At 40.9% G+C, this 9,381-nt stretch overlaps 1 long non-coding RNA gene across 1 annotated transcript; it reads right to left on the reverse strand.

Annotated features, from left to right (window-relative positions):
* Positions 1-6,540: 6,540 nt before the first annotated feature.
* LOC112652768 (uncharacterized) lies at positions 6,541-8,793 on the reverse strand. The gene is made up of 4 exons (XR_003131696.2): positions 8,699-8,793; positions 8,424-8,512; positions 7,846-7,961; positions 6,541-7,735 (listed from the first exon to the last, which is right to left on the reverse strand). It is a non-coding gene; the product is annotated as an uncharacterized LOC112652768 (long non-coding RNA).
* Between the last annotated feature and the right edge of the window lie 588 nt (positions 8,794-9,381).

Below are 9,381 nucleotides of genomic sequence, written 5' to 3' on the forward strand. Positions count from 1 at the left end.
TTTATAGTTGACTCTTCACAAAAACATCCATTTAAAATGATCCTCCTTTTTTTTTTTTTTTTTTTTTTTTTTGGTTACTCTGTGAGCAAAGCTAACACAGCAAGAGGACACAAGCCAGGAATAAGTGTGGAGGAGGCTGCCTGCTGGAACCACAGTAGAGCCATCAGTTTCATAGCCACAAATACAGGGTTTGTATAACTGAGCTACTTCTCCAAAACAAGATGAGTGAGAGGTTTCCAGAACTTTCCTTTCTCTCATTATTTATCTCCTGTCCTCATATGCCCAAAAACTAAAGCAGGGACCAGCCTACAGTAGGATCCAAATACATACATACGTACATACACATATCTACACACATACTTTTTTAATGAATTAAACCAACAGGGGCTGCCTTAATGAATGACATGTGCACATGGATGGATAATATTTATCAATGGGGTCATTATCTTATGCATTTGCAGACTCACTGGATTATAGCAGACGCAATATCATAACCAAAAGCTGAAGAATCCTCTCTGAATGTCATAACCCAGCTATTACATGGCCTAAACTATACCTCTGCAGAGCTTCTTTTCAAATCCAACTGTTTAGAGGGGAGGACAAGTTCCATTTTGTTACTAATGAAGAGAGAAGATTAGCATACCCAAGTGATAAAAAATAATAGATCAAACAGACTCACTGAGGAAAGTTTTGCTTCTAAGGCATTTTAATCACAATTCCTCAACATTTCTAGTAATGTATCAAATCGCTCAACAAATTCCAAAATGTTGAATTTAGGATGAAAAAGGCTCCACCGTTATTTCTAAGCTTTTCTTTTCCATATTCAAAGATAGTAACAGAAGTGAGCACCACCCCCATTTGCAACACTCCCAAGTCCAATGAGAGAGCAGAGCTGTTCCTCAGGGAGGTCCACGTTGGGACTGGGCTTGTGGGAACCGCGCAACCATGGGAACAGCAGATTTGTCTACCTTGAGCAATGCAGAGAGCAAAACACCGCAAAGGTAGCCAAAATGATTAAAAAGGAATTCACCTAATTAAAAATGACATGCTGCCGTGCCAAGTTAGAAGTGTTGGTAAGTGGGTACTTGCAGACAGCTAAAAGGCTCTTTCGGGCATCCGAAATTGGCTCTGCCAAAGCCTTAGTATTTTAGTCTAATCCCACTGAGTGAGCCAAGTTGATGATGACAGAGAAAAAAGCTTTCCTTTTTGAAGGAAGTAGGAATGGGGATAATACAGAGGTCAGCAAAGTTTTACTGTAAAAAGCTAAAGAGCAAATATGCTTGGCCTTGTGGGCCACAGGGTCTCTCTTGCAATAATCCAACTCTGCCACTGTGGTGAACGTGGTCATCGGCAGTATGTAAACCAATGGGCGTAGTTGTATTTCAATCAAACTGTATTTATTAAAGCAAGGTGACGAGCTGCATTTGACTCACAGGCCATAGTTTGTTGACCCCTGAAATAATAAGTAGATGGCTCTCCAACAGTCTGAAAAATAAGGAAATATGCTGATCTCAAGGTCAAATTGAAAATTATAGGGTTTCTTAATTCTCTACATTTTAAAATGCACTTAGCAGGACCTCCGATTCCTGTGTGGATCTTACGGGTTTTGCCTGCCAATAGCATTTTCCTTAAATGCACTGAGATGCAAATATTTTATCAAACTTATTGGCATAAGTTTAGATTCAGTCAAGAAAATAAAGTCATCCTAAACATTCCAGGAATAAAGAATTTAAGATATTAATTAGGGCTCATGTCATTGTTGGAATACATTGGGACACTCGGGTCAAGATAGTTGCTAGCAAAGGCCAGGAAGGCAGACAGTGAATATATCTCAGCCTGGCATAAAAATGTGGCTGCTTATCCAAAGCTCTACAGAAATCTGCTCCAATTTGTGAGAATGAGAAACATTACATCGACTGTCTCAGACTGCACCAGCCAAGGAATTTGTTCTCTATCTCCCCCTGCAAAGCCGCTGTGAGCCTCCTGCCTGTCCAATGTCCAGCTGCAAGTACCCCTGAGCCTACCAGCTTCTACTTCTCTTTAGACTGAAAAATAGCCGACATTACCACCCCAGCAACCTGGACGTGGGACAGGACAAGGACAGGGACTGTCAGAGAGGCAGCACCCCACTTCTCTTCAGGAATCCAGAAGACATCTCAGAAGGGGTGCTGTTGATGCCTACTTGACAATGGATCATCCAGCACATTCCACCCCTTTGTCAGTGCAGTGTCTCAACACTCTCCTTTCACCCATTTTTACCTTCCAAATAAGTAAACAACATACTGCTCCTGTCTTACTTGAATCAACTATTCCCCATACATCCCACACCGCAAACTGGAGCTACAAAGTCCGATTTATTATTTTGTGCATAAATGGTTGATGGCTGTTGTTTTCTACTTTAGTCACAATAGCTCATTACTCTTTTACAATGTAAGGATGGAGGTATAGGTATAACTCGCTCCTTTACATGACATAATAGGTAGAAGGAAGAAGAACAAATTATATATACAGACACATCCATATCACAAGAGGAAGAAAACATGTCCATTGCCATCCTCATTTCTACAACTTGGCCACGTGACCACTGTTAGTTTTTATGCTTTTCATCTTCTACTGTTCATGGGATCACGGACACTGAGCACACTCAGGTGGGACTGTCATCCATCCTGCAAACCTAGCTGGGATTTGCTGCCCTCTGCTAGCCTCTGGTCATCATTAGGTGACCCCCTCCACGCAGTAGTCCAGCTCACGTCTCTCTGACTCCCGAGCACCCCAGCAGAGCCCAAGGCCTCACCTACCCTGGTCACCTTCCTCTTGGCAGCTGCCTGGTTCAAGGGGGGAGGGAACAGATTAGAGGTGGGAGTGCTGAGGAGGGGAGCAGGGTCAGCCCACACTGCCAAATTCCCATATCCACACACTCCCTCCTACCTTCCATCCTCACATTTTAACCTTTCAATCTGGCCCCTGGTCCTCCTAATGGGTACAAAATTTCACTTTGCCTTCAATTAATGTAATCTCTCGTTCTCTCTCTCTCCCTCCCTCTGAAACCCAATAGATTTCAGACTGTCTTCACTCAAATTATACCTAAAAGGCATGTATTAACTCTCTTGGATTGAAGCTGGGTAGCTGAGTTGATTAGAGACTGGGGTTCATGGATTTAGACTCTGCATGAACACATTTTGCTTTGTACCGGGGAAAGCCTGTTTCTGAACTTCAAAGTCTAACCCTCCCACCCAGCTAGTTCTCAAATGTGTGCTGGTGGTCAAGGGCAAGGATAATATGTGTGATGGTTCAGTGCAAGCCCTACCCCCCATTCCTAAGAAACCAATAGATTAGACTTCTTCTTTAATGATAGATGTTTTCTTGGGCAAGGGATGAGACTTTTCTTTTTTCAAAAAAGGAAATAATGGTCAAAATGTTAGTATCATCTGAATAAGCTTTGCCAGTAAAAGCCCCCAAAATATCCAGGTTAGAATGCCAATTTCCAAATCCTCTCTCCACATGTATGTGTACACAGACACAGACACACACACAGAATTTTATAACATGGGTCAAAATGGGTTTCAACTAGTATAAGGTTGTAGGTTTCAGTGTCAGAAAAACATGGGCTTCAATCTCAATCTGTCTCTACTGTGATTCCTCTATCATGTTATTTAATATCTCTAAGCATCCTCGTTGGTAAAATGAGGGTAACTATAATATTAAGAAAACTATCCCCAGACTTTAAATAAGGCAAAATGGGCTGTGGCACGATCTTTCAAAATCTTACTGGGGCACTAACCTGCCTACCTAAGACTTACTTCATTACACGGGGAATGCTCTTGTGTTTGACTTTCTGTTTTTTACTTGACGAGGATTTAGATGCTCTGAAGTTACATGTTAATTCATAAACTTCTAACCAATAGGAAAGATAACCTCAGAGGTTGTGGTTTTATTGCCCTGCAGAATAGTAATCAGTTTTAAATCTATCCCAGAAATCTTATTCCCACACATCTTTTCCTCAAAATGCCTATAAATACCAAGTTCCTCAAAGTGCTCTTGGAATCAGCCTAACCCTCTTATGGTTCTCATCATTAATGAGTTGAATAAATTCTTGACAGGTGTTCATTCTGTATTTGTACGAGATTCTGTTTTTAGGTTTTTAAAAATTATACTTTTGACAGTACCTACGGTATAAAATTGTAATGAGAATAAAGCAAATAAAGGAATTAATAAGGCCCTGACATATATTAAGCAGTTAATGAATGTTAGCTATTATTATTAGTTATTATTAAATGTAGTGTGATCCACAGGAAATAAAAAATGTAATGTATCTGAACTTCACCCAGAGACCCCCATGCAGCCAAATCAAAAGAAATAAAATTAAGAGACTATTCATGCTGAGCTCTAGCTTGATTTCCCCGGAGATTTTTGAAGCCTCCAGATCACATCCCGATGATCTAAACTTTTGAATTAATAGCCATTTTCATAGATGATGTCAGATCTTATAATTATTGGGTTCTTTAACTGTACACAGAATATGTATTGTGTCCCATAAAGATACATAATTTTTCTACCACACATGGCCAATAACAGGAAATAAAATTAAAATTGAGTTTGGAGTAAAAAATAGTATTTTTACCTTCCATCCTGCTTTGATATACCCAATTGTTATCCCTCATTATATTTCCTTCCATTTTAGTGGAAGGAAGGGCTATTCCCTGTTTTTTCCCAAAAGTCTTTATTAGCTATGTCTTTCATATCTTCCTTTGTCTGATTTCAATAACTGCCAAAAATAATGGTGTTTTCCCATGGAAAACTTGTCCCTTAAAAGAAACTAAGGAGGAGTACCTGAGTGGCTCAGCCAGTAAGCATGGGCCTTCGGCTCAGGTTATGATCTCAGGGTCCTGGGATCAAGCCTCCCAACAGGCTTCTCACTCAGCAGGGAGCCTGCTTCTCTCTCCCCCCTCTGCCCCTCCCCCCATGGTTGCACTTTCTCTCTCAAATAAATAAAATCTTTTACAAAAATCTAATGGATAATAAAGGGAGAAGTATGACCAATTTCTCCAGCTTCACTCTGATTTCGATTGCTATTTATGTTCAAATAACTTTCTCAGATTATGAATCCTGAAAAAGAGTTTCTGTTGTTTGGATTTTTTTTTTGAGGGGAGGGGCAGGTATTTGTTTTCTAAAACCTGGCATAGGAGTTGGATCAGAAGAACCAAGTAAAAATTGGATAGATGAATAAATGTTGGAACAACACTTTAGAAGTAATTCACCAGCTTTCCACACTGATGTCTAAAAAAGAATGAGAAAGCATCTATAGAAAGAAACACAGATACTGGGGCATAAAATTTCCACACATAAGTACAAGGGAGCCAGATGGCACTGGGGGTTACTCTGCACAGTACACAAAACCAGAAAGACTCTGGGTCATCAGATACTTTTTGAATACTTTTCAAACACTGAAATACAATGCAGGAACCTACCGTACTCACTTTAAAAAAAGCAAACAAATACATATAGGGATTTAAATCAAGGTTAAACATTCAGCTGCTGTTCAGTTCCAGTGACCAAAGACTAAGTTGAATTTAAAATCAAGTGAAGAAGGCAAAGAACACACGTAGTAATGAAATGTTCACTATATTTGCAGAGCTTACTTAGGTATCTACACAAGTTCAAACATGAAGACAAGTTCAGTATATTCAGCTACATACACATACATTTGTGTGTATGTGTGTACACATGTGTTTTATATATACTCACACTCAGACTCACAATCGCAAGCACATTGGCTAGCCTTTAAAATGAGAGAATACCACTGAGTAGAGAAATTAAAGTTGAGGTAGCCCTCATTCAAGATTATTCTAGTCCCTTGCTACTCAAAATGTGGTCCCTGAACCAGCAGCATCAGCATCGCCAGGGAGCTTGTTCAAAATGCAGCATCTCAGGCTTCACCCCAGATCTCCTGAATCAGAACCTAGCTTTTAACCAGACTGCCTGGGGATTTGTATGCCCAAATTAAAGTCTGAGAAGCACTGCCTTAGAACCATGATATCCATCTCCAAAGCTATTAGCCACCCATGTCTATTCAGTAATTGAAATGTGATTAGTAAGACTGGGAAACTGCATTTTTCATTTTAATTAAAATTAAAATTTGGAAGATAATACCTGATTCAGTTATTAGACCACTTTTAGGTTAAACCTGTTTGGAATAATGGGATGCCTGCCTTCATCCCAGTGAGTGATCTTGGAGTCCTGGGATTGAGTCCCATATTGGGCTCCCTGCATGGAGCCTGCTTCTCTCTCTGCCTATGTCTCTGCCTCTCTCTGTGTGTGTCTCTCATGAATAAATAAATAAAATCTTTAAAAAAATAAATATGTTTGGAACAACTCAGATATATATGAATCTAACTATAGATCTATTTCCAATAAAAACTGAGTATCTGAACTGAAAAGTACTATAAGTGTAAAATGCACACAGATTTCAAAGACTTAGCATGAAAAAAGTATGTAAAATGTGTAATTGATAATTTTCATAATGATTATATTATAGGCTAAAAAGATAAAATTTCAGATACACTGCGTTAAGTTTAATATAGTCTTAAAATTCATGGGCTGCTTTTACTTTTTAAAATGTGACTACAAGAAAATGACAGCTCCATATTATTTCTACTGGAGAGGGCTGCTTCAGATCTATGGCTCCCCAACTATAAAATTACTGGTGCCTGGCTCACAATCCCAGAGATTCTGATGAAATTGGTCTGGGGTGGGCCTGGGCCTTAGGGTTTTTTAACTCTCCCTGGTGATTATACTGAGCTGCCAAGGTGGAGAACCACTGCCCCAGGTTAACACAGATTCATCGATCCCAACTGATAAATAATGGCCTCAAAAGGACCTAATATCTTTTGGACGCTCTCATCATCCCTCAGCAAAAATGTGGAGTTGGGAAAATTGGGCCCATCTCTTACCTAAAGACTGAAAAAGCATCCCCACTGATGTCATCTGGGCTGAACGTTGGGTGATAGTTTTGTACCTCAACTTCAGATAGAAGCAAACATACCCAGATGAAACTCAGCGTTTTCTCAGTGTCTCCAGCAACTCGCCACCAGTTCTTCCAATAATTCATTCCCATATCTGATGTAGTATATGTTTACAACAATCTCCTGGGTAGTTTGTTTACAAGCAGGTTGCTCTATGGTCGGGCGACCAACAAAACTGGTTTGCCTGGTACTGTCCTGGGTTTGGGCTTTAGCCAGAAAATCCCATATCCCGGGAACTGCTTGATTTTGGGCAAACTGGGACGGATGGTCATCCTCCCCCAAGGAACTGGATGTTTAACAAGAAGTCCAGGTAACTATCATTGAATTCAAGGTGAGCACAGTTTGAGAGCCACTCTCAGAAACACAGGTTCTTGACTAATTTTTAGGGCAGTTCTTTCTGGATTAACCAACTGCCCTCAGAAGGTAGCCACTGAGGTTACACAAATAATCAAATAATCAGTTCAGCAAATAGCTGATTGGGGAAATTGCTCTCATTTAATTAAACATATTAGTAAATTGTTTACAACCATTTGGGAGGAATAACTATAAAGGAAATCACCCTGACTGCCTTGAAGGTACTCTCCTGTTGTCAGGACCTCAGCAGACAAGGGCTGGGGAGGCCAAATAAGCATGTGGCATGAAGTTGGGTCAGTGTTGAGTTTCAATCATTGTTTCTTCCATTTGCTAACCTCTCTGTGCCTCAGTGTTTCCATCTGTAATAATGAAATCAATAATTTATACTAACAACCAAGGTTAGCCACGAGAATGAGAAATAAAGCATGGCATTAGACAAATCCCAGTTGAGGAACATTCTACAACATACCTGACCAGTCCTCCTCAAAACTGTCAAGGTCATCAAAAATAAGGAAAGTCTGAGTAATGGTCACAGCCAAGAGGAGATATGACCATCAGGTGGAATGTGGCATTCTGGAAGAGATCCTGGAACAGAGAAAGGACATCAGGGTAAAAACTAAAGAAATTCAAGTGTAGAATGGGTGTGAGTTAATATCAATGTATCAAAATTGGTTTATCGCTTGCCACAAATGTACCATACTCAGGTAAATGTTAATAATAGGACAAACTAAGTGTGGAGTGCAGGGGAATTCTGCACGTGTCTGTAACTTTCCTGTAACGATAAAACTATTCTGGGGCAGCCTGGATGGCTCAGCAGTTTAGCGCCACCTTCGGCCCAGAGCATGATCCTGGAGTCCCAGGATCGAGTCCCACCTCGGGCTCCCTGCATGGAGCCTGCTTCTCCCTCTGCCTGTGTCTCTGCCTCTCTCTCTCATGAATAAACAAACAAAAAGATAATATAGAACTATTCTAAAATATAAATAAATAAATAAATAAATAAATAAATAAATAATAAAATAAACTATTGTAAAATGTAAAGTTTATTACCAAAAGCTCCTAGCGGAGTAGTGCCCAGGCCAGAAGTACACGTTTACGATAGGTGTTACTGTTACTGTGACCTGCACATGTAAGTCATCCTGTAACAAGAAGACCGTCATCTTGATTCAACATTTTCGGGAGAAATGAGAAGCTGGAAAGCCTCGGAGATTGGGGCTGAGGACAGAGAAGAGGAAAGAGAAGAGAAGAAAGGGGAGATGAAGAGGTCAATGGCACTGTAGGATTTTGTCTCCTGCAGACCTTCCCTGTAACTTCTGACACGTTACCCAGTTGGTTTTCTTCAGTTATTCAGAGTCTGTAATTACTTTCTCCACTCAATTGTTCTCTGCTCCCCACGACCTCCTCTTCCTCTCCCCTCCTTCGGCCTGTGCATGCGCATGCGCGCCCCCTAGAACGTCCTGGAAGGCAGAGGCCTTCTCTGATTCGTCACTTCTGTATCCACCGTGCGCCGCGCGGCACGTGACACGGGCTACACGCTCTCTGTATTTAGTGAATGAAGGACGGGAAGCCGCTGACCCCCGAAGGACGGAGGGAAAACACTCGGGACTAGAACTAGAATCGCTTTCCCGCGCGTCTTCGCCTCCGTAATCGCTGTCCTGTATTGTTTTCGATTTCATTTAAGCCTTGCACAGATTTGGTTAGATGAGCAGGGCAGATGTTTTGGGCTCCATTGGAGGGATGTAAACGTTTTTGAAGAGGAAGGGAGGAAAAGGAGGAAGAAGAAGGGAGGAAGGAGGGGGAAAGAGAAGAAGGACCGGTAAGATAGGCGCAGCATTCATACGGTTAGAGAACGGGCCAGGGTGTTAGTCTCCTGGGGCCACCTTAACAACCTACACACACAGGGTGATGTGCTATATGTTGGCAATCGAACTCCAATACAAAATAAAAAATAAAGCAACCTACACAGGCAGGGTGGCTTAAGCAACAGACATTTGTTTTCTGACAGTTC

Source organism: Canis lupus, chromosome X (genome assembly GCF_003254725.2).
Source record: "Canis lupus dingo isolate Sandy chromosome X, ASM325472v2, whole genome shotgun sequence".
Lineage (NCBI taxonomy): Eukaryota > Metazoa > Chordata > Mammalia > Carnivora > Canidae > Canis > Canis lupus.